The 25,477-nt window shown below is 40.2% G+C and overlaps 1 long non-coding RNA gene across 1 annotated transcript in view; it reads left to right on the top strand.

Annotated features, from left to right (window-relative positions):
- The first annotated feature begins 993 nt into the window (after window positions 1-993).
- LOC136373903 (uncharacterized) overlaps window positions 994-25,477 on the top strand; it is a 53,622-nt gene continuing 29,138 nt past the window's right edge. The window contains exon 1 of the long non-coding RNA XR_010745765.1: window positions 994-1,123. This is a non-coding gene — a long non-coding RNA (uncharacterized lncRNA). The remainder of the gene's footprint in view (window positions 1,124-25,477) is intronic.

The raw sequence follows: 25,477 nt of genomic DNA, 5'->3' as shown, positions 1-25,477 counted from the left end.
GGTACAAAAGGCTGGAGTCCTGAATAAAAATTACAGAATGCACTTTAAGCTGAATGAAAATAGGTTACCTGCAGAAAATGTGAAGCTGGCATGCGGGCTACGTCTGTCAAGAATAATTTTTATTTGCCTAAATATGTATAAAGGAGGAAGACAGATAAATTGAAAGATAAATGCCATCACAATAACGTTCACTCTGGCAAAAGGTTTGTAAACAACATAAAATTGCTGCCTCTCTGAAATGATAGCTTTATTCAAAGCATGGCCAATATATATGTGTGTATACATGCACATATATATAATCCAAAGATAGCCTTTTCTCCATGGGAATTGTCTGCAATTATGTTCTACTTCCATGCTGTATTATAATTAGCAATTTCTGTGTCATCATGGGATGATGCAATGTAAATGCAGGCTTTCTGCTCATCCACTTCTTCCCGTGTGTAGTTTTATTCCCCCAGCTGAGCCTGTGCAGCAGATGCCAGTGTTCACTGTAATGAGGGACTGGAGAAGGACCTAAGCTTTACCAGCATTTGAATTGCTCTGGACTGCTCATCACCACTCCTTTAATTTATACACTTAGAGAGATGGCAATAGGGTCTATGTCTCCTATGGAAGTTATTTGAAATCTTGCCAAGAAAGAGCCTCAGTCCCTTCCTCCTTATAGTCCTGGCACGTAAAACCACAGGAGAAAACAAAAAGCATTTGTGAGGAGTCATCCAGGAAGAAAGATTAACAATATAAACCAAAGTAGAAGAGAAAAAAGATCCTTTCCTCATTGAAAGTGGGTCTGTGCTTATTTTAATGGATCTTTTACAGTCTCTGAATGTCCTCTAATCTGAGTGTAATGCTCATTGCTGTTTCTGCTGCTTCTTTGTTCGACATCCTGCCTGTTCTGCTTGTGGTTGGGCGAAGGGAGGGGGAAGTGCAGTCACTGGCCAGCTTTATCTTTGTGTGAGGAACAAATGTTGTTGTCATCCTCAAGGTTATGGAGCATGTCTGCTCTGCAAAACAAAGGAGTAGCCAGGGCCTTGTTTGTCCACCTAGTTCTCAGCACACCCTGGACCTCTCATGAAAAACCGGGAAGGTTTCTAAATTTTTCTTTTCCTGAAACACATCAAAGACCGTGAGTAGGAGAGGAAGATGCTTCCCCTGCTTCCTATAACCACCGCTCCCCCCCACCCCCCGCCCTCTTCCTCCCTCCCCCAGCCATCTCTTTTGGTTCTGAAAATTGTGTGGCTTTAACCTTGCTTGTCTAATAATGTGTGACCTTGACTAAAGGTGGGTTGGAAGGATTTCAGAGTTGGTTTTATCAGGATTAGCTTTTCATCTGCACAGAAGTATCCAAGGAAGTAAGTCATCTCATCTTCTTTCACCTTAGACTCCAAGCTTTCTCCCTTAGTTCTTATAAAAGTGAGGAGAAAATAGACTGAATTATTGCAATGGGCATGGTGATATCACATTCAGTGCAACACATGAAAGGTGAAGCCATTGCTCGGTGCGGGGCTCGGACTTGGTGCGGTAGGGAGCACGCAGCTGCCTTGTGCAGGAGTTCAGAGCTCTCCTCTTCCAGCACCATGTACTCCTTTTCATGTGCTCTCTGCACAGGCAGCCTGTGCTCAGAGAAGAGCAGAGAAGGAGGGTTGTGGAAACCAAGTAAAAAGGATTTATGCCTCTTCATGTCTTCTCTGCTTCTTGGAACAAAAACTAACTTTGAAAGATTGGCTCAGAAAATGAATACCCAAGACATTGCTCTCTGTTACTTTGCTGTGAAATTACTTTCCTGAATGAAAATATTTAATTCCTTTGAAAGCAAGTGCATAACATCTCTGGAAGTGAAAATCCTGTGAAAATCACAAAGGAAAGAAGGACAATGGATATAAAAGCTTTATAACTCTAAATGCTAGTGAGGCTGAGGTTCCTTTACTTTCTTTTTGTGTGTGTTTGTGTGACAACACTCATCAGTGCTCTTTCTAATATTGATATTATCAGTGCTAGAATCTTCTCATTGCTTGTGTTAGATTTAAGTTTTATCTACAATAAACAGCCAATAATGTGATCTTTAATGCATTGCAGAGCTTACGAAAACCCTGAGCTAACAGATTCCAGTTGTTTAGCTACCCAAATCTGCTGTCACCATTCCTTGTGGAAATTACTGCTTACCATGGTGGACTGCCTCATCCAGGATGGCACAATATAAAATTCCCTTACAGTGGGCCAACTCCTCAAGCCCTTAGCCTTGATCAGTGACACCTGATTCTTCACATGCTCTCCATTCAGCTTCCATCAGAACAAGGTGCTATTCCATATGGGAGAGCTGGCAGGACGCGAAAACCTCAGTGAAGACTGATAAAATGTGTTGGACAGATTTTTGGATGTAGCTGGCACCTTTCTCCTTTGTATGGTCTTACTGCATCCAACCCACACATTAGGAATGAAGTTACTCCCCATAAATAAAATTAAACAGGGAACCCTAGAAGCCAACAGCCAGTCTGAGCATCTAAAAGGACACAGGATTGTGGACCTTGATGGCTGTGGCCACCAGTTTTCTCTTGTTCAACCCACCAGACTGAAAATGTCTCTTCTAGGAGGCAACCACAGCCCTTTGTTGTTCACTGCAGCTCCATGCCTGAAGTCTGGCATGTGTAATATACAGAGAGCTCTGATGTGCTTTTAATCATAATATGCAAGCAACTCATGGGTATTCCTTTAATGGAGTCACAGAGATTTTGTTGTGTGGGAAAGGGAAGGGATGCTGGAAGAGAGTGAGGGGTCATGCAAATTTTGATCTAATTTTCTTTAATAATACCTTGGGCTTCAGATAAATAACAGAACTCTATGAAGTAAGGGGGTTTAACTGTGACTCCAAAACATCCTCTCCATAAGTTTTCACAGGAAGGTAAGCAGGTTCTGCAGTGCAGGGTATGTATTAATTAATTCTATGTTGTATCCTTCTCTTACTCATTCACATAATCTTCTTGCCTTGTTCATGATTTACATCAGTGAAACTAAACAGAACAAGCCATTGAAATGTCCTGCTACTATCTACATCCCCATGATTCTCTTTCACATTCAGTAAGACTCTTAAAACACAGAATCTGCTGCAATTCTGCCCTTGCTAAAGTCAGAGGAAGATGACTGTGTAGAATTAAATCAACATAAAGTACTTTGGAAGTTCTCCCTTTGGACTTGTGATTCAATATTATTTTTAACTCTAGAATGACACTTTAGGTCCAATTATACCTGTTTCTGGCCATTGTCAGAAAAAAAAATGCTAACAGTCTTGCTCATATAGGTACATGATGTTCTTATATGTCCACGTACACAAAGCTACATAAGAAATAAAGAACTGGTGTTTTAATTTTCCAAATTTCATTACTATTATGTGTTGTTGACAAAGAGATCAACACTGTTACTCGGACCTGTCTTCTTCACTCTGGTCTAGAATCTAAGCCTGTTTCTGAAATCAGCCTGGATGTTTAGTCTTTGGACTGAGGTATACACATCCAAAACAGAGTTCTTAGGTGTGCCATTTGCTGAACTCCTTCATCAACCCGTTCAGATGATCACAATAGAAAATCACTTGTCACACTGGGCAGCGTCTTCAGCTTTCTTCACAAACTCAGATCCATAGTATAACTTATTCTTCACATTGTTTTCACATTTTCAATACGTTTTCATATTTTACATGACTGTGTCTTCTCTACCTACATTATCTATGACTGGTCAGGGTATTCACATCTTGTACTGTAGCTTGTTCTGGTCTTTGGCAGAGATTTTGGCCATCTTATCTCATTCTTATAAATCTCTCCAACCTGTCATTTTGACTAAAAGTCCCTTCAATTAATATCTGTCCATTTATTTTTCCTTCTTAACAATTGGGATATAGCCTGCTTGCCTTCATTTACAAGACCCTTCAGACCTTTCCTACCTATTACCTCTCATTCACTGAAAGATGCTTCATTAAGACAGCATCTCCCATCTCTGATCTTCACCTTTGACGTTTAGTATCTCCAAAAGGGACCCTTTATGCTTTACCTGTGCTGGTGCATGAATTTGGTATGAGGTCTCCATCAGTCTTTGCCTCATCTCCACCACAAATTCTTCATCAAAACCCTTAATTAAGACAATTTGTATGGTCTCTGCTATGAGGATTGACTGGCTGGCGTGTGGGGATGCCTTCTTCTCACAATCCCAAATAGGATTCTGTTTGCTCTTTCTTTCTTTCTAGGAAATAGGATTTCTTTCTTTCTTTCATCCCCCATCAAACATTTCCATCTTTTCTTTCTCGTTCCCTTCTATGGCTGTTTTTATCTGTTGGCTTTCTAAGGTTTTCATATTTTGTTATGCTGAGTTTGGACAGAACCTACAACAACAAACTCTTAGCCAAGTCTCTGAGAACTCCTGTGTCCTCTTGGAATACAAATCAAGACTATGCATTTGGAGAAAAAAAACCAAAACTGTGTTACTTTTGGGTCTTGTAATTAGAAAATACAATACTGCCAGAAATTCTTGGAACAGGAACTGAAGCTCTGTACTCAGTTTTAGTTGCCACAGTCCTGTTGTATGACCATTAGAGAGTCATTTAATTTCACTATTTTTCAACGCTCCCCTCTAGACTGATAAACATTCATTAATATTTTGTTATGGTTTGAAATTATAAACTTGTGCACTGACAGATTATAGCAGTATTTAGATAAACATACAGGGAAAATTCTTGATAATCTGTATACACAGTGGAAAAGACAAGTTATATTGCAAGAAATTGTACCTACAATAGTTAATGTCTGTGCAGAAGGATGAGGATGGTAAGAAATATCCTTCCAATGTTTCAGCAATATTTCCTTAGCAATCAAGAAATTAAAGGTGAGTTACAAACATTTTTCTTGCTTTGTGAATGAGTATTTCTTGTAAGGATCTACTGAAATATGAGATGTGTGATAGCCCTAACATTTCATTTGCCATACAGAATTAGTTTCAGAAGCAAGAAATAAAATTAAACCCAGGAACAGCAGTATTTTAAAAGGGAAAAGCAGTAGCCTCGAATTATCCATGTTGATTTGACAAACCCAGTGATGCTGCAGATATAATACACAGCACTTCTGTCATGTCATCAAGTGACCTCTTTTTATCCAAAGTGAAAATTAAATGTCAAAGTGAAGGAGCCATGCAAGTCTTCTAGTGCTGTTCACAAAACATGTAAAACTCACTTTTGTGGAGTATGGTGGGTGTTTAATGGAACTTTGCTCTAAATTAGAGATCAAGACAGCAAAGTCTCGCTGAAGTTCCCTAACACTCTTCTTACCTATGACCCTGTTTTATGCTACTTTTAACCTTGCCAGACATGAGCTGTTTGGCTTGAAATTTTCAGTGCTTCATATATTTGCATCTTGGGTTTGTTTTGGTGTGTTTCACTATATAAATATTTTTTGAGAATGTTTGCAGAAGGAATGCATCCATAATAAATGTTTTACCATTGCTTTCATGGTAGCCCTGTTTCTCTTTGTTCTGGAGATTCTCCCCTGATTTGCCTGGAGCGTTTTCCTGTGGTAGTGTCCTGTTAATATCCATATGGAAACTTCCTCCAGAGGTCCTTTTCAATTTCTTTGTGCTCAGCAACTTCCTGAATTATGACCAACCTTCTGTGGAGATTTTATATGCATTTGAGAGATGGCTGATATTGTCAATAGTGAGTGCAAACCATTGCTAATGAGACGGTGGCCAGGATACGAACAGCATTGTTGAGCTTTCTTGTCAATCACTACCATGACCTGCTGAAATTAGAATTAAAGAAATCAAAAAAGGCAAAAAAAAAAAAAAACCACTAAAAAAAAAACCCCAAAAACACAACAACAAACAAACTAGCAAAATGCCCACAAAAAACCAAAAAAACCCCCCAAAAAACCCAAAAAAACCCACAACCAAACAAAACCTCTAAATGCAAAATAAACCCCCACCAAAAAAAAAAAAAATAGCTCTTAAGCTACTTGAGCAAACTTGAACTGGTGGCTGTCTGGTCAAGATACACAAAGATGGGACATGTGGAAGAAAATAGGTTTGATCCTTAAACTAAAGCATGCATTATAACAGGTACTCAGTGGTATTTGTGATGAGATGTTGCTTGTAAGAACTAATTTTATATTGTCTTTACCCTTGTGCATTTGACATTACAATCTTAAATATATTGATTAACACAGCTTTTGAAATGGGAATAGAAATCAGAATGTGTGAGTAAATTCAGGCCAGTGTTTGCCTTGTGGGCCTTCCATAAACTTTTAATCTAGACACAGGCAAAAAAAGACTGGAAAATTTCCTCAGCATGTATGACTTCATGAGGAAAGCACATTCATGTGCACTCAAATGCATGTATGAATACAGAAAGGAATATATTGGAAAGAATTTAGTTTGCCCATCTAATTCTAACAAATTTTTCCATAGCTAAATGATACCAAATCAGTCAGAACACAGTCAGAATACAGTCAGAAGAAGAGATCAGTTATGAGCAGTACTTGAGTTAATGATATTGACGGTGCTTAGTTGACACCACTACATAATTCCCTTTCCTTGCTTGTTCTCTGGTAATTCTGAACCTGTTAATGTGTTAATTTGTCATCTTTTAAGTCTTACACAAGGAGGGCAGAAGCTGTAAGAGATTTTAGCTGGCATTATTCAGCTTGTATCAGACAATTTTTTCAGGTAGGACATGGTCATTCTGTCTGTGTTGCTCTCGGGGTCCATCTTGGAATTGCATTTGCTTTTGTTAAAAGACTGCCTGAGGTCCAAATGTGTTGCAGGTCATAAATGAAGGGAATAATTTCAAATGTAATTTGCAGGCAAGGGACTAGTCATGGGGAGGTAAAGGTGACTTAGCTTAGATAGGAATCCATTGGAAAAGCCATGAGATGAAACAAGTACCAGTCTGGTGTCCGAATCATACAACCTGCCTTCTACTTCAGCTGGCAGTCAGCTGGAGTCATTGGAAGAGCCCTGAGGGTCTAAATACCAAAAAAGACTCAGATATGATATGTGTCAGACACACAACAGAACATAAGTGAACCAGGAGGTCCCTGGAATGGGCCAATGACAACTTCCTTCTCCAGCTAATAGAGGAAATCATGAGGAGACCTTCTGTCATTGACCTTTGCCTCACCAACAGGGTGGTGGCAGTGGGGAATGTCAGGCTTAAGAGAAACATTGGCTGCAGTGTCCATGGAACCCCATGATTCTATGAAAGGCTGGATTTCAAGTATTTTTAGGGCAATGAGGAAGGGTCTGCAGCAAACTCACTGCACTGGACTTCAGGAGAGCAGCTTTTGGCCTCTTCAGGGATCTGTTTGGTAGAGTCCCATGGGATAAAGCACTGCAGGGAAGACCAGCCCAAGAAAACTGGTTGATATTCAAGGATCTACTCAGAGATTAGGAGGAATGCATCCCAATGAAGAGGAAGGCAGGCAAAAATCCAAGAGAGCTGTATGGATAAACAAGGAGCTCCTGGACAAACTCAAACACAAAAATGACGTGTGTAGGGTGTGAAAACAAGGACAGGTAGCCTGAGAGGAGAAAAAAAATTGCCTGAGCAGCCAGGGATCAGGTTAGGAAAGCTAAACCTGGGTAGAATTAAATCTGGACAGAGATACTAAGGGCAAGAAGAAAACTTCTATAGGTACATAAGGGATAAAAGGAAGACTGAGAAAAATGTGGGCCCTCTCCAAAGGCAAATGGGAGACCTGGTTACCTGAGACATGGAGAAAGCTCAGATATTTAATGACTTTTTTGCCTTGGTCTGCACCAACAGGTTCTCCAGCTACACTGCCCAAGTCACAGAAGACAAAGGCAGCAGGGACTGGCTGAATAAAGAACCGTATTCTGTAGAAGATCAGGTTTAAGAACATTTAAGAAAGCTGAAGGTGCACAAATCCATGGGACCTCAGGAGATCCTGAGAGAACTGGCAGATGAAAGACCTAAACACTATCCATCATGATCCAACACATCCATCATTTGAAAAATTATGGCAGACTAGTGAAGTTCTCACTGAGTGGAAAATGGGAAACCTCAATTTTAGAAAACAGTAAAAAAGAAAGACTCAGGGAGCTACAGAACAGTCAGTTTTCAGGTGCCTGAAAACATAATGGAATAGATCCTTCTGGAAAATATGCTAAGACACATGGAATATAAAAAAATAATTGGTGCCAGCCAACATGGTTTTGCGAAGGGCAAATCATACCTGACAAATTTGGTGGCTTTCTGTGGAGGGGTGACAGTGTTGGTAGGAGAAGGAAGAGCAGCTGACATCATCTACCTAGTCCTGTGCAAAGCATTTGACGTTGTCCCTCACAATATCCTTGTCTCTGAACAGGATTTGTTGGATGGAATTCTGGGTGGATAAGGAATTAGCTAGACACTCACACTCAGAGTTCCTGCCAGTGTCTCAGTGTCTGGGTCCAGAGTGAGTGGCCCCTCAGGTGTCTGGGTTGGGACATCCCTGTTGATGACATGGACACTGGCACCAACGATTTTGCAAATTTTCTGAGCTACGTGCTGTGGTGGCCATGCCACAGGGAAAGGATGGATCTAGAGGGACCTTGGTAGGCTTGAAAAGTGGGCCTGTGTGAACCTCATGAAGTCCAACAAGGCCAAATGCCAGGACCTGCACATGGGTCAGGATAATCCAAAGCATAAATATAGGCTGGGCAGATAATGGATGGAGACCAGCCCTGAGGAAAAGGAGGGTTGGTTGATGAAAAGCCCAACATGACCCAGCAGTGAGACCTCAGAGCACAGAAACCAGTGGTGTCCTGGACTGCATCAGGTCATGGGAGGGGGTTCTGAATCTCCACTTTGCTCTTGGGAGACCAATGCTGTGTCCAGCTCTGGTGTCCACAGCATAAGAACAACATGGAACAGTTGGAACAAGAATTATTATATTATTTCTGGTGGAACAAAAATTATTAGAGAGATGGAACTCCTCTCCTATAAAGACAGACTGGGAAAGTTGAAATTGTTCAGCCTGGAGAAAACTAGGCTGTGAGGAGACTTTATAGCCCCTTCTAGTATCTAAAGGAGCTAAAAGAAAGCCAGAGAACCTTTTTATTGAGGGCATGTAGATACAGGACAAGTGGTAATGACTTAAACTGAAAGAGTTCAAGTTTGAATCAAACATTTGAAAGAAATTCTTCACTGTGAGGATGGTGAGAGACTGGCACAGGTTACCGAGACATATGGCTGCACCATCTCTGGAAGTTTCCAAGGCCAGGGTGAATAGAACTCAGAGCAAACTCATCTAGTCGAAGGTGTCCCTGCCTGATGGGTGAGTGTTCTTTTCATGTCCTCTGGTGACAACTGAAATGTGATTTCACCAACTCCCTTGGTCAGCATGCAGCTAAGTTATTCAGCAATAGTGATTAAAACCTCAGTGTGGGTCCGAGTGTGAACACCTCCATACCTCCATATCTTGGTGAGGATGGCCTTCCACCTGTCAGTCAAATGCCAGTCTGCAACTTTGGCTGCTCTGTGACTGTGTGACTGTGGTTTCAAATTATGACTGTCAACCTCTCCTTGGAAATTCTGGGGACAGTTATAATTGCAAAAAACCAACCCTGCTCAGAGCATTGATGTTGCCTGCTATGGAGACTTCAGCCCTTGCAGCTCACCCAGGTCAGCATCCCCAGAGGAAAGCCTCATCTCAGTTATCTAACACATATCTAAGTTTAGAGAAAGCTTCCAAATCCTATCTGGCTTATAAAGTTGTTTTCTCTTGGTGGAGGTGGATGGGGAGCAAAACTCACTAGACTCACTGCAGTCAGTGAAAACATCACTGAACATCTGGAACTAAGAAAGTGTCAACACTAAAAACATCCACCACTTAAAATGCTAGCACTTAGAGAAGTTGATGTGTTACGGCATCAGTATCAGGCAGCTGCTCCTATACTCAGAAAGGAAGAAACTTTGGGGTATCTCATTTAGTCCTGGTAAGTGCTGGGCACCAGGAGGTCTCTCATGCTGTGTGTGCTGTGTACAGAGCTGTAGCTTTCAATGAATTCCCTTCCCAAAGCTGTATTAGGAAGGAGAACTCATCATTGTTCACTGTCTGAGATGAGATGAGGGGGGAAGGCAAAACTCCTCCCCTGCTATCTCCCCACAGACTTTGAACAGGTAACTACCTGGAAAAGTCTTTGAATCTCTTAGAGGGAATTCATGGGTCTCCTTTGTCAAGCTGAAAGAAGTGTGCCTGCTCTTGCCAATGCTGAGCTGTGTGACAGCATGCTACTAAATCTGCTTTTAGCTGCTTCAGAGGTATGTGAAGCAAGGAAGAAAGCAGAGTATCAGTGGGTGAGCTTTTAATGGGGTGGGAGACAGACTGCTGCTCTTTTCTCCATCATTCTGGAGACCATCAGGAAAAATGTTGCTATTTCCTTCTCTCTCCTGAGGCTTTGCATTGTTACTGTACCTTCACTCAAAATTGTCATTCTCAGGTGTGCCACCCTGACTGATCCCTCAGGTTTGTGTATGTCTTTGCAAGAAGGTGTGATACACAACTTTCATCGCCAGCATGGTGATAAAAGAACAAATGCAGTTCTCCAGCAGTCTAAAGCAAGTCCTGCTGTGTTTTCCCACTCTAAGTAATATCAGACCAGAGTTAGAAATATAGGGAGATTGTAAGAATCACTAGACATAGATTTGTTGGTTGCAGCTTGGAATTCCTTCTGCTTAAAATAGTTCCAAAATCCAGCTCCATATTACCATTCAGTGTCCCATCACTCCTCTAATATTCAATATCTGAACACATTTGTCTGGGGCATCTAAAGTGGTCTTTTTTGTTTAGGGAGACTAGTTAAATGTTTATCTGTCTTCTTTACCCAAGTGAGTATTTAGAAGAAATGCATTCAAAAAATCTTTCTTGCTTCATATATCATACTAATTATACCTGGTTTGGTTCTTCCTGCTGTGGACAATTAAATGGAAGTAGTTCTTGCTTCCTACTAGTCTTTATCTTGTTGCTTTGTGCAGACAGTGCTGGATTTTTTGTAACTGGGAGAAGAAAACCATTCTCCAATTTAGCCTGATTTTTTTTTTTCAATGTCATTTTTCCTTTCCATCAGAACTGCTAATGATGGCAAGCCTGTAACACACTATTTCTGCTTGAGGTGAGATTTTTTGCTCTTGTACAGCTCCTTGAAGATGTGGAGTTTATTTAGAAATGCTGGGTTTTTTTCCCCTGTCTAGGTCTTTTGCATTCATTGAGCATTTAGTGGGCCATGCTCTGCACAGAGGGGTAGCCATGGAGACTTCTGGTTTTCTGAGTTTTTGTTGGTTGTGGCTATCACCTAACAACACTTGGATCTGCTTTCTGGAAGCCTCAAAAGTTTGAAGTGTAGCTTACACTTAAGATAATCCATTTGATTTCAGGGAGGGCTCTGTCACAGTCAAGGGCTGCTCAGGATGGTTGTATCTGCTCTTCTGCTTTTTAAGCTTCCATACTCACTGAGAGGCACCAATCCCTGACAATGTGGAAATGAGGAAACAAATAGCTCAACAGCATCACTGTGTTCATGATGACAGAGAGTAACTAGTAACAGAGCTTTGACCAGGTATTTCAACCTCAAGAACAAACCTAGAATCTTTCACAATTCTCAAGTGAAATTCTATCAAGTCTTTTGCATAATTACTCTTCCTTTTCCATGATATCACCTGGAAGAAGAACCACAGTGCATGTATGTGAATGCAGAACGTGACCCATGCTTAATAATCTATTCATTATTTGTTGTTACAGACAGTCAGGTAGGAGTTGAATATCACTTCCCCAGCAGCAGAATTTTAAAAAGCATACTCTGATTTTCAGTCTGTTTTTCACATTAGAAAAAGTAGACCTCAAATACTTGTGAAAATGTAGATACCAACAAGAATTTAGGTTGCTCTCTTTCATGAGAGGAAGAGATGCTTAAGTCTAATAATCACATTTATGGAAATTTATTTTTTTAAAACAAGAACAAAGAAAATCAATTAATACAAACATCCATGCCCTGTTACTAATCCTACACTTAATCTGACTAAGCACTGCTGATTTTGCATATGAGCGATGTGTCTTTGACAGGGAGTTTGAGAAAGTGACAATTTAACTGGCAATTCCCCTGTTGCTACTGAGATCAAAGGCACACCAAAGCTGCTAACCTGGAATATGAAGTGTGCTGAGAAAGTGTGAAAAGAAGGAACAGATACCTCAGGAAAACACCTACTTTACAGTGTTGCTGCAAGAACTAAATTTGTTCACTTGTTTTTGGCATTGCTCCCTGTATCTGACTCAGTGATATTTTCCTAGCTGCCCTTAAGGTATTTTTTTGTTCCTAAAAACCAGTTTTGATACTAATGGCCCTGTAAAATGTGTCTTGCATGCCAGGTATTTATCATACAATCTCTAGTTCTCCCATAGAGGATGGCACAGGTGTCCTGCTTTGACAGAGTGGACAGGACTTAAAAGAGAATGCAGATGCAATATCCTTCCTCCCTCCATTTGCTGATGGAAAACTGGACCAGATCCCTGAAAATGTATCCCTAGTGCACCACATGTCCCACTGCTGTGAATGGTACAGTGTTATGGGCTTGCATGGAACTGATGGTCTTGCCTTTAACTGAGCACTCTGAATGTGTCTCTCTGTTGTAGAAGAAATATTTGCTCTTCGTTGGCAAGGCAGGACTGTAGAAAGAGGAAGTGAGTCTGTTCTCCTTGTTTAAATGTTTCTCCTTTCTCGAAGCTGGTAGCTGGTTAGATTTTTCACTTCATTATTCATCAGGCCTTGGTGAGCTGCCTACATGCAGAGTCAGTTAGGGGTTTCCAGAAGTGTCACTTTACCTTGGTAATCCATAGAAACCTTTTCACGCACCTCTGACAGGCTTGAGGGCAGGCTTGGGCAAGCTTGAACCTTTTTTAGGGCTTTGAAGTATGTTTTATTCCAGCCATCAAAAGAAGAGCAGCCTTTTTTGCAGCAGAACTGGGCTCCATGTAGACATTGTTCTTTGCCAGGGACTTCCCTTTCTAGCACTGAGTTTGGAATTGGCTGTGGAGATAATTCAGGCCTTCCCTGACAAGCAATTGGTACAGGAGGAGACAAACGTGATGGGAAGTGCAGAATGTTTTCTCTTGTGCAGACAACTTAAATTTTTTATTGTGTTTTTTCCACAGAAAAACCAGGCTTACTCTGCAATGATTCTATGAAGATTTAGTAAAATGAACAAATGAACTTTGAATTGTGCAATTGGGTCTTTCAAACTGCACTATCAGGAACTATATTGTCTGCATGTCTTTAAAAGTCCAATTTGTTCCTAAGACACAAATGGTTTAAATTGTCAACAATTTTGTGAAAATCAATGAGAATCATGCAGACAGAACTCAGAGAATCATTTTAACCATAAATTATGCACCTGATGAATCCTATCCAATGGTCACAATAGACAACAGAGGACCAGAGAAGTACTGTATCCTTGTTACTTTTATTTCCTTTCTGCATGCTACTTCCAGTGTTTGTGATCAGGAGGGAAACATCAGTTACAAAACTCTTGGCTCTGAAAAACAGGCAACGGTCTTAGTAATGCATTTGAAAAAGTGCTTTTATATAAATTGTATGCAGCATATAATTCAGCATATAATTTATCTTTCAAGTGTTCTGTCAATTTTTCCATTGAGAAAACTCTTCAGGTTTTTCCAAAGCTGATGTTCTCTCTGGTGAGTTCTGTTCTTTTCCCAACAGTGGCTCATAATGCTTCTTGCAGCTATAAGAATGTGATTAATCAGTTTAACCTGACAGATCTTAAGTCTTCAAACTGCTAACCTCACAGAAATTCCAGTGGACTCCCAATGATATCTTGATATAGTCTTAGTAATATGGAGCCTGATCCTCCAATTCTTGCAGGTTTCCGGCAATTCTGCTTGGGCTGGTGGATTGCATGATATGTACCTTGATTTTGATAGCCTCATGCAAGGATATCAAAATCAAAATTGATTCCCAAGCTTGTGAATAAATTCATTTTCAGATGAAGAAGGGGAGGAAAAAGATTGCTTTAGGGATGAAGAGGATCAGAGCATTAAACCCCATGATTTTTTTCTTGATGAACTCCATAAAAATTCTTGTATCGGCATTTTCCTTTCTCATTGCTCTGGTCCTTGGTGGAAAGGTGGCAACTCACTGCTTAATTTACATGAGGGATGTCCTCTTGGATCAAATGGGAAGAGTTTTACCTGAAGTGTATTGTGTGTCTGTGATGGCAGCAGCTCGGAGCAGAAAATTCTTGATGGATTCCTCCCAGACCAGGAGACATGGGCAGAGATGGAGAGATGGTGATGAACTAGGTTCAGTGATGAACTTGGTTCAGAGATACACACTGTGCTCATTCTCAGCCAGCAAGACTATCAGCAAGAGGTGCAAAAAAGCACACAGAGATCTAAAGGAAAACATATAAAATAAAAAACCTAAGAAAAAAAAAGTTAAACAAGACCTTACAGTAGAAATTTTCTCAAAATCTGTCACTGCTTTTCATGCTGTAACAACAAGAAGAAAAAGAAATAGAGCTTTTTAAGCATCTTCTTGGCAAGTCCAAATGATAACATTCACAGTTTTTGTCTCCAAGGTCAAGAAAGTATAGAGTGACACATGACCATAAGGAAATTTCTCAGTAGCCCACTGATATAGGAACCAGCCCTGGCAAAATATATCTTGCACATGTCTAGATGAAGTAGAAACCAAGGTCTTAAAGCTTTTTGGATCCTACCCACATATTTCTCATTTTTGCACAGAAACTGCTGAACTGTTGCTGTGACCAGTTGCTTCATTTGAGTCATCCACTCTCAATATACAAACCAGATGGTGGCTGTTCTTCATGAAAAGAGCTATTGTTGTATCTTTTTTGGTTTTGTTTTTTGGTGGGGTTTGTTTGTTTTTGTTAGTAAATGTGATTTAAATTACTTAGAAAAATATTGACAATTTTTTATTGAAAAAGTTTGCATCTCTTAATTTTCTGCTTTTATCAAAATTAAGAAATTAAAATTTCAATTTGCCAAAGCCTTAGGATTTTCCTGTATAATATAATTTTCTTGTAGGTTTTGAAAACCTATTTGGAAGCTTTCTGGTGTTTTTTCAATGATAAAATGCAGAGAGAAATAAAATAATTTCTTTGCTTACTTGTTTTAAAATCATAATTTTAAAGCTATTTGAAGTAAAAACAGCTTTAAACACTTTTGTTGAAAACACTTTTTGTTTTTAATCAGCCTCAATGTGCTTTACTGGACAGCACACAAGACACAGATACTCAAGTTATGAAGTTAGGGTGAATTAAACTCACACAATGTGGTTGCAACTCTGACTAATTTTACTAATTTTAATTTCTTTAGTATTTTCCTTGGATACCTGAAGAGTCTTACAAAACATCTCTTCCTTGCTGCTGAAGACAGTTAGGAATAGATTATAACTGTTGGAAGATTTCCATCACTGCAAAGTCTTATAAAAAGGATTTAATGAATCTTTGACAGGAATAGTTTTGGTTTTCTTGACCAAATTTTATGGCAGTGGAACAGGACAGATAATGGCTTTGCATCCTTTTCTCCAAAAAGGATGATCTTATGGAATGTTTGTAAAAGTCAGTAGGCTCCAATAATTCAGGAGTTGAAGAACTCCTAAAGCTCGGTGAAGGCTGCAAAAAACATATTAGGAAACCAACCCAATCTGATATCAGGGCTTCTCTGGTGAGCACATTATCTTATCAGAAAAAGGGCATTGATATTTTGATTTTTGTGGGCAGGAGCTCTGCTCTTTAGTCAACAATTCTGACCAAGAGAAGGCTTTGTCATTGTGGTGGGGCAGCAGCTTCTTGTCTCCCATCTTCTTCACACCTCTGTGCATATCCAATGAAGATTTGGTTTATGTTTCAATTATACAGCAACTTACCAAGCGATAATTTTGGAATTTTTGAAATTATTGAGAAGTTACTGGGAAAAACCTTCTCTTTGGAAAGTATCCAATGCTTGGATGTATTCTAGAAATAATCCCTGAAATTCATTATAATCAAACCTTAGTAAAGACAGACTTGATTGCATTCTCCAACTAACAAGCTGTTTTTCCTGAATTTAAACATCAGAATGAAAACAATAGGTGAGATTTTCCATTATACGATGAAACCTGATGTTTGTCAAACCTATCACACTGAGACTTTCGCGCTCTTCAAACAAAACCTGTGAGGGTTTTTTCATTACTCATTTTTGATGTGCTGACCCAGTGTTTTGTTTTGTTTTGCTTTTTTAACTTTGATTATTAAAACTTTATAGTAAAACATCACTGTTCTGGACAGAATAAAGATATAACCAGAAATCTCTCCATTTCTAAATTTCTATGCATGCTCCAACTTTGTGTTACAGAACTGTTGGGGGTTTAGGTTTTGTTCCATTTTATTCTGGAGAATTTTTTTCCCATAAGTTACCGAGGAGACTAAGTGTTGGATACTTAACACTACTTAACAAAAACCAAAGGGATGGTCGAAGCTCGGAGGGAGAGATAAGGTGAGTTTTGGGGCAGGTAAAGGACAGAGCTTGAGGCAGCTTGGCACTCTTTTTTTCCAGCATTTTTTTGGGAGAGAGAAAGGCTGGGTTGCTGCTCGCTGCTAGAAGGGTTCACTGTCTCTGGAGGGGTCCAGTCCTGGGAAATCTACCATCATCTGCTCGCCCTGGAATTCTGAGCTTCTCTGCTTCCCTGCAAGAGCTGGGCCAGCCCTGCCCCACCATCGTGCTTCCATCAGCGCTGCTCATCTTGCTACTTGTGACCCTGCACTCCCCTGCCCTGCCAGGACACCCTGCCCCTGCCCTGCCCGGACATCCTGCCATCCCAGCTACCAGCCTGGGACTTTTCCACTGTTTCCAGCTTGGTGCTCTGAGGATCCTACAAAGGCACCAAGACCAAATTGCCCTGGGTTTTTGTGAAGCAAAGCCCTCAAGGTTCTTAGTACTGTTTTTGTTATTAATGCTGTATTTGTTGCTTTTTGTTTGCTTTGTTATACATACTAGTAAAGAACTGCTATTTCTATTTCCCAAATATTTTGCCTAAAAGCCTCTAACTGCAAATTTCTAATTGGAAAAAAAGGGAAGGGGGAGTTTGCATTCTCCATCCTAAGGGAAGCTCCAGCTTTTCCCTGGCAGATACCTTCTTCCCAAACCAAGACAAGAACCAAGGAAAATTAGTTGACAAGTAAACACAAACTTCTTCCTTGGCTACTGGGGAAGGAGAGGCAGAGGGAGAAAATGATTCTAAAATCTGTTTATCCAGAAGAAGGCTCCAGAAGTTTGTGTATGCATGTGTATGGCAGAGCAATGCTGCTTCAGAACTTACCTTGAACAGCCATGTCTCCTGCAGACTGAAATATTTTGGTGTAGTTGACAGAATTAAGCATTACATGGGGTGTTCTTGGAGAAATGTAAGCACCATTTTCATGCAGAGGAGCAGTATGCATGGCATTGACATCAAAAACTTTCTGGAACTGTTTTTTCAACTAGTGAAGAAAACAACTAGTTAGACTGGAAACCACTGAAAGTGTGTTTTGGTTTGAGAATGATGGGGTTTAATGTTTTTAAAATGTACTTAAGCCAAATTGGCAGTTTGTTCCTATGTGTACATGCAGAGTATTTCTCAGTAGATCTTTTTGAAAGGTGTAAACACTTAATTACAGTAATTTTTGGTTATTCATGATCTATAATTTGGAGAGATTCAAGACCAGACATGTTTAGTAGTCACCATGTCTAATGTGTTCAGCTCCGCAGTTCTAAGCCAAGAATGAGTGGTATGTGGATACCAGAGAAAATGGGAAAAAAGGCCTGTCAGTACTCATTGAAATTCAGAGGTCACTTTTAATTCAATGATGTTCATGGAATGTTCCCATTCACTTCCTGCAATCAGATTCTGAGCATTTGTTCAAGAAATCAACCAGGCTACAGTTTTGCCCTGGGTTTTCATTGCAAGTTAATTTTGAATTGAATATTTAAAGGATGGATTTATGGGAAAAATTTGAAAGCATGAAACAGTAATAATATTTTCAAGCTGGATTTAGTTGCTTAGATGATGTCATTATGCTCTGCCAGATCCCTCTTGGATGCTTTTCATGCGTGACCAAGTGTCTGCAGATCAAACCTTATAGACAAATTCAGCTACTACATTTTCTTACTGATTTCATGATAAAACTCAGTTTGGAGTAATGCAGTCTTGGGGCTAGTTCACCAAAAATGTGGTAAAGAAAATAAATAGCTTTAAAGTTAAAGAAATCAGGAACCAAGAAAGCACACTTCATCCTATTGGATCCTAGTTTTTTTTCCCCTCTCTGCTTTGATTCAGGAACAATGGTCTTGCCATCAATAAAACTTCATCGGACTGGATTTTTTTTAAACTGTTTCCCCAGCAGAGACAGGATTTTGCATTTATCATTGATAAGCAGGTAAATCAGAAGGTGCTGAACCTCAGCTGTGCTTTCTATAATCCTTAAGTCATAGTATTTATTGAATTACAAATACTCCTATAGATCCTATGTCACAGAATCATAGGCTGAGTTGAGTTGGAAGGGACCTTAAAGCCCATCCAGGCCCATCCCCTGCCATGAGGACACCTTCTGCTATTCCAGGTTGCTCCAAGTCCCATGCTGCCTGGCCTTGGACACCTCCAGAAATGGGACATCCACAGCTGCTCTGTGAAAGATAAAGGGAGCTTGGTGTGTGTGATGTATGTGATAAATGTTCTCCTTGGGAAAGAAAAAAATGCTCTGTTAGAGAAAAAAAACACCATTTCATAAGGAACTGAAAAGAGATTAATTTTTCAAGGTGTTAGTTTAAAGTTTGAAAGTTTTTGACAAGTAAAGGGCTTAGCAGCTCCATGAAATAGTGTAATCTTCTGGTTATGCTGTTACTGTCCATGTCAGTCTATTTATATATATGCCCAAGGTTAAGATAAAGGGCATTTTTCAAAAACCTTCTGTAATTCCTGGATTGCAATTCAAGTAAAAATCAAAGATACCTAAGAACATCTTGTGACTCATAAAATTTTCTCTTTTTGATATTAAAAATGCTGTTGAAGATATCGCTTCCTTTATCAGTGCTACACAGTGTGATCTGGATTACTCAATTCTCACTAAAAATTCTTTGGTAAAGACTAGTTTTGGGTTTTTAAAATTTTTTTACAATTAATAATAAAATTTCAGATGCCTTGTTTAATACATTTTTCCTGGGATCTCCTAAGATCTGCTGATGAAATGTAGAGAACAGAGAAATACAATGCTTATTAAAAAAATAGAAATGAGATTTAATTAATGAGACTGCAATCACTGCAAAGAAAAAAACCACTATAAGAGCAAACTAAGGGAATCAGGAACCAGCACACGAGAATTTTTATCTACTACAGTTAAGTTTCAGTTGTGTTCCTCAAGTAATGATAATTTTTGCTCCTGATAGTCCTAAAACATGCTGAGAGTGAGGTGTGAGATTTCAGTGACTTTGTGGCTGTGGGGTCAGGATCTCTCACCCATATATAAGAAAAGTGAATATGTGTGCACATTCCTCTTGTGCTCCCTGAGTAATGGTCAAATTCTGCCCACTGGAATGCCACCAGCTGGATGGTTTGATTTTTTAAATTTTTTTTTTTAAAGTGAATTAAAGCAAATCGTACACTTCGCTTCTCTGTTAGAGGAGTTATTTCTACATCTTCAGGTTGGATGTGAAATGAAACCTGGAGTCAGCATACAACAAAAAATTCTTGCCACTGGGAAAACCTGATGATGACTGCAAAAAGGTTTCACTGAAAACAATGGACACTTCTTCTCAGATGTCATCTCAGTTTTCTTCTGAGTTAGAACACTAACTTCATTATGGCTTTTGTATGGCACACACATGGAGGACACTTCAGACCCTACAGAGGCTTTGTTGTAATAGAGAAACAGCAGTAAATATACAAGAGCAGTTCAAGTGGGTGATCTAAACCATAATTTTTTATTCAACAATGACAATTGACTAATGAAATCATCCAGACTGGGCAAGGTTACAGGAGACAGAGCTGGAAAGCCAAGAGGTGTGTTTTTAGGATGTGCAGGTGTGTTAAAGGTAATAGGCCTGCAACACTCAGGAGCATGTGCAAGCCAAATTGTGCCTCCAAGATTCCCCAGCCAGAGCACCAGTACATGTGCCTGCCTGTTCAAGGATAATTTATCATTTGTATAACATGCAAAAAATCCACGAGTTTATTTGGACAGCGTTTTGGCCAAGTTCTTGCCTCAATTCAGTCCTTGCAACCTGTGACCTTAGTGCTGCTGAACGGGTCTAAGGGAGAGGATTTATTTTTGTATTGCTTTTTAAACAATGAATGTGTTGAAATCCTCGGGAAAGCTGGAGTTATTTACCATGTTTCACAAAACATGTCCCAGTCAAGTCATGAACTGATGGTTTTACCTATCCTATTAGGCTTCCTGATGGAATGGTGAGATCTGTAGGTGAAGGAAGGCTTCTAAAAAGCAACATCCCTCTTCTGCTGTCTTTTTAATTTGGGGGTTTTGTTCTGAATTAATGAGTGATGCAAAAATTGAACAGCTCTCCTGCATTTTATGGAAATGAAGAATCTCTGCCACTTAAATGATACTTTAGGAGAAGTGGGCTGCAAGCTGCTTCCCAGTTTCTCCACACTCCTGTGTGCTATTGCAGTACATATTGCCAAAGACCACTGTATGTGGCAATTTAAAATGTGACACTAGAGTAAGTACAGCCTTGTCATGCTCATGTTCCAGTAGTTTTTGGTGGCCTTTGTAGCAAGGAAATCTTCTACATCTAGAAAATATTGCTCAAAATTTTTGGTTCTGTCAGCCAGAGGTGCACTTCCAGATCTCCTGCAGGGTTCATTCTGTATTTCACTGTTAGCTCCTTCACCCTGCACTGAAGGCCAGCACAACTCCTTTGTGCTTACCTAATCATGACAGTTGTCTTTACAGATCTCTTTTTTTCCCCCTTATTTCCAATAGTTTAAGTGCAGTTATCTGTATATTTGTCAAGGAGAATATATTTTCAAAAATAACACTCTTGGAATATTTTAATCTTGACACAGGCCTATCAGACACATTTTTTTCCTGCCTCTGTTGCTTCCATCAAGGCCTTAGAAAAAAACATCCCTAAGTCAGGAGAGTGGGAGCAGCTCCCCACATCTCTACTATTTCACTTACAGTAAGTTGCTCTAGGTAGTTGGAGTGGGCAGCATAACACACAGACATAAAAAATTCCCCACAAAATAGAAACTGAAGTGTCCAAGAGCTTTGGTTTTGGTGGCTGGAAGAAGGCATTTCCAAACAAACCATGTTACACGGATGGAGAAGCTACAGGGTAAAAGAGGGAGACAGGGACAGAGAGGAGGCATGGAGATTTGAGTTTCCTTCAAAAGGGTTTGTTTAGAAGTTAAAAGGAGCATTTCTTGAATATCTCATGCTGATATCAGTGCAATCTCTGGGCAGGTTCCATGCCAACGATTTGGAATTTCCTGGGGAAAAATTGTTATGTCAAAAGAAAATATCTGAGCGGCTCTAGAGCTTAGTCAGTATAACATCATCACACATGGGACCACTCACAACATACCACAAAGCCACACACCTCACTGTGCCATTTCACTGCCTGAAATTTAAGATCTCTTAGCAACCAAAGGAAGATGGTTGGTGTGTTTGCCCATATTATTTCAAGTCATAAAGCTGACAGGAAAAGAATTCCTCTTTTGCAATTAGTTGTTCCCCTGGGAGGGACCATCTGCAATGTTCCCATGAACCATTCTGAATCCTGCACAAGAAATGAATTAAAAAGCTGATAAGCAGAGCATTTAGGCTGAGGGACCTTGCACACAGAGTTTTCTGCAAGTCTTCAAGGACTTACCAGTGGTTCTCATTCACACAGGTGTTATCTACCAAGCCTATTCTAAGGCCTGAACTAAGGCTGAGAATAAAAATCTGATAAAAGAACAATGGTTATTTTAATGTGGCAAGGATGTTTGTAACTATGCATAATTAGGTGAGGATTACAGGACAGCTATTTTCTACCAACAAAACACCTCCCATGGTATTTTACTGATATGACCATGCTGATGTTCTTGCAAACAGAAAAAAATCTGCTTCAAAAAAGTTCTGCTTCTGTCTCTCTAGTTTTGATATACGTTGTGTTGTTTTACTAGTTTGCATTTGTGCATGGTAATTATCTTTCACCCTTAAAGAGGTCCTTGACAGAAAAAGATTTTTTTTCTTCCACGATGTACAGTTTGGACTGCTTCGTGTGTCTAAAGAGAGGCTCATGCTTGATAAATTCCCTGCTTGTATTTGTACCTAAACCAGTGGTAATTTCTATTTTCAGCCCTTGCCTCTCACTATGCCAGCAAGGTGGTTTAGGTTTTCTGACTGTCATGGTTTTGTTGTGAGATCCACAGAGCAACCTAGAGCAGCTGTTCTTGTGTAATCCTTTGATTTAGCAGTAAGCCCTGTGCTGGACTTTACGATCTCCATGGTACCTTGCCAACTTCATTCTGGGCTGGTTCAGAAAAAACTTATGAGCCCAGCTGTGCCCATGGGTATGCAGAGGTTTCTTCCTGGGTTCAGAGGTCTGTTGGTGTTGTTTGCTGCAGTGGTGCTGCACTGGGCTGCTGCTCTTGAGCTGTCATAGAATCACAGAATCACAGAATCACAGAATCACAGAACAGCTGGCTTGGAAGGGACTGTAAAGCTCATCTTGTTCCACCCCTGCCATGGGCAGGGACATCTTCCACTATTCCAGGCTGCTCCAAGCCCTATCTCACCTGGCCTTAGGCACTGCAAAGTGCCAAGGGATCCACGGGCAGCTTCTCTGGACACCCTGTGCCAGGGCCTAACCACCCTCACAGCCAACAATTCCTCCCCAATACCCCATCCATCCTTGTCCTCTGGCAGTGTCCTGTCCCTCCAGCCCTTGTCAATTGTCTCTCTCCATCTTTCCTGCAGCTCCTTCAGGCCCTGCAAGGCCACACTGAGGTCACCCAAAGCTTCCCTTGTCCAGGCTGAACAATGCCAGCTGTGCCAGCCTTTCCTCCCAGCAGAGCTGCTCCATCGCTCTATCCTGGTGTCTCCTCTGGCCTGGCTCCAGCAGCTCCAGCTCCTTGCTGTGCTGTGCTGGGGCAGCTCTGAAGATCTCAGCTGAGTGGGAAAAGGGGCAGAATCCCCCCGCTTCCCTGCTGGTCACTCTGCTTTGGATGCAGTCCAGGACAGAGTTGGGTTTCTCGGCTGCCAGAACACACAACAAATACCTGTGTGCATCATCTTTTAGCAGAAATGTGCAACTTGGTTGAGCCCCGATTTTTGGTGTTATTTAGGACTTACATGAGTTGCTGAGAACAGGCAGCAAATTGTGGCAAACCTAGATAAAAGTGTTAGATTTTTCTCATCATCAGCAATGCTTCCTAGCTGGTGTGTAAAGAAGCTCTTTGCAGGAAAACTTTTCTCAGCTTGGCCTTTTTATAGGAAATAAAGCCTTCCACAACAGCCACTGTTGGTAAGCCCCATCCAAGCACACTCTCCATCTTTTGTTTTGCTTTATGATCCAATGCTAGTCAACATCTACAAGCCTCAAATGTATACAGATATCCCAAATCCACTTCAATTCCTCTGGTGTTTGGGTTATCTGATGGATGTTGTAATTTTAAGTTTATGAACCAATAACCCCTCATAGGTAAACATATACTTTATTTTGAATGGTGAAACTTTTTTTTTCTTTTGATATCAACACTCCCAATCCAATCACTGTTGAAAGTTTAACAACCTTACTTTTGAAGTGACTGAGTTATTTCACATTCAATAAAGAATAAAAATCAAATAAATCAAATTCAGGCAGGTAATCACCAAAGAATATTCTGGGACAACTGGGTTGGATTTGGCAAAGTTATAAAGAACAAGATTTAATGACAAAAGTTTAATGGCCTCAGGTTCCACTAATTGTGTCTATTCCATGTCCACACACATGCTGTTGAATGGATATATTGGAATGTTATAGAATGATACTATATAAAAGTGCACTACTTGCACACATGTTAAAAGACATGATAATTTCAAGTATTTGCTTTATCAACACTTTCCACTTGTGAAGCACCATTTGCAGCAGTCTGGTCTTCCCAGGGACTATCCTTCAGGAAATAATCTGGTAATCTGGTAGAAATAATATTATGTTCTTCTGCCAAAACATCCCTTGTGCACAAGGATATTTGCATTTTGCAAAGAAATAATGGGGACTCTGAATTTCCTTCTTCAGGACTCTTATTGCTATTTCCTGCTGCTGTGACTGCTTTGGACTGACTCCAAACCACTGATTCTTCTTTCAAGTGTACTGTTAATATGCTATTATGTTAAACAGGCTGATAGAGTAAAATGGAAATGAACATGTGCAAAAGTCATTCAGGTCAAATGAAGTAACATGCTTTCAAAATATTAGCCAAAATTTTAGCATAAAACTTTGATGAGGCTGAGAAATCCTCTATTGAGTGGGAGCGTGGAATTAGCCCTTGTACAGACCATGTTTAGAACCTTATGATACTGTTTAATTCTACGGTTCCCTGAGGCATACTTATAACCAAATTAGAGGGCATCTTGAGCATGTTCTGGACATGGATTATGGGACCACAGACTGAAGCTGAAGACAGCTCTATAGCCACTAAGTATGCAAGTAGAGACACCCCTTAATTCAACTATATGTACCCTCAGGGATCTTGGTAATTATAATAAGAAGACATTTTGCAATTTATCCAAGGCCAGACTTAGTGCTGGTGCGTTTTTTTAATAGTGGTTTCTCTGCCCCCCCACCCCCTACCCCACCCCGCCCCAGCCCTGGTTTTTTCTTTAGTTTATTTTTTGTTTGATTTTTTTGGTTTAGTTTGGTTTTGTGTATGGACTTGTGAAAAAGAGGTTTATTTCAGTCTCAAAAAATTCAGCAATTCACTTGTCTCTGCTCTCCCTTAAGATATTCACAGGATCACGGTTGCCCTGCAGAAATGTCTCTGAATGCCTATAGCTACTGAAGTGTTGCACTTCAGAGCATTAACAAACTTGGGTCTTGGTTCTGGTTTAAGAGAACACATTCCTAGTAGTGCCGCCCTGCTGGACAGCCCTACCATTTAGAGTCTGCTGTAGATTGTCAGCAAGTTTCTGCCAGCCTGGAGATCTTGGGATGCAGTAGCTGAAATGGCATTCAAACCAGCTGAACATCCCTGAATGGTCTGAGAGATGGCAAACACCACAGCATGGAGCTGGAGTAGGGGAAGGAGGCTTCTGCCCACATTTCTCTGTTTCTCCTCACTTGATTTGTTTGTGAGAATAAGTCAGTACAATTCCTTTGACTTTGGCAGATGTCTGCCAGCAATCACCATCTGAAAACTTGGCTTGGTTGGTAAATTGTTTTTTTTTGAAAAAAATACGTACATTTTAGTGCAGAGC

This window comes from Sylvia atricapilla, chromosome Z (assembly GCF_009819655.1).
Source record: "Sylvia atricapilla isolate bSylAtr1 chromosome Z, bSylAtr1.pri, whole genome shotgun sequence".
In the NCBI taxonomy this organism is placed as follows: domain Eukaryota; kingdom Metazoa; phylum Chordata; class Aves; order Passeriformes; family Sylviidae; genus Sylvia; species Sylvia atricapilla.
This window is presented reverse-complemented; position numbering and strand designations above follow the sequence as displayed.